Raw genomic sequence first — 501 nt, 5'->3', positions numbered from 1 at the left:
TGGAATCGTCACTTTATCGATGACCCTCGTAACTTGTTTACTATGGAGTGAATTACTATTGACTTGGATCCAATTGATATACTATCGTTTGGCTCTAAGCACTATGGTTGACTTTTTCGCAACTTTAATACCTTGCAGTTGCTTATTAAGCCAACTTTCAACTTTGCCTTTGCTTTTCAATTTATTGATTGGATAAGCGAAACTAATAAGTTGTACTTCACGCAATTGTGGAGTTTATTATATGGAATGACTGTCTTTACGACTCGCCATGACTTTAAGACAATTCAAGTCTTCATTCTTATGTTAATATCGGAACTAACTTAGTTCTTTAAGCGCAAGACTATGAAGACTTGTGGGGTAATTGCTTTTGCAATATATCGATTAATCTCCACACGAGTGTGAAGCCTTAACTTTACTTTGGGGTAACCACTTTCGTGATCATTTGTTTTTCTTGACGCGGTTGCGAAGGTTTTGCTTTTATTTGGGGTTAATCCCTTAACA

The sequence above is a fragment of the Plasmopara halstedii genome (genome assembly GCF_900000015.1).
Source record: "Plasmopara halstedii genome assembly, contig: Scaffold_614, whole genome shotgun sequence".
Classification (NCBI taxonomy): Eukaryota; Oomycota; class Peronosporomycetes; order Peronosporales; family Peronosporaceae; genus Plasmopara; species Plasmopara halstedii.
The sequence above is the reverse complement of the archived record's forward strand: the minus strand, read 5'-3'. Positions refer to the sequence as shown.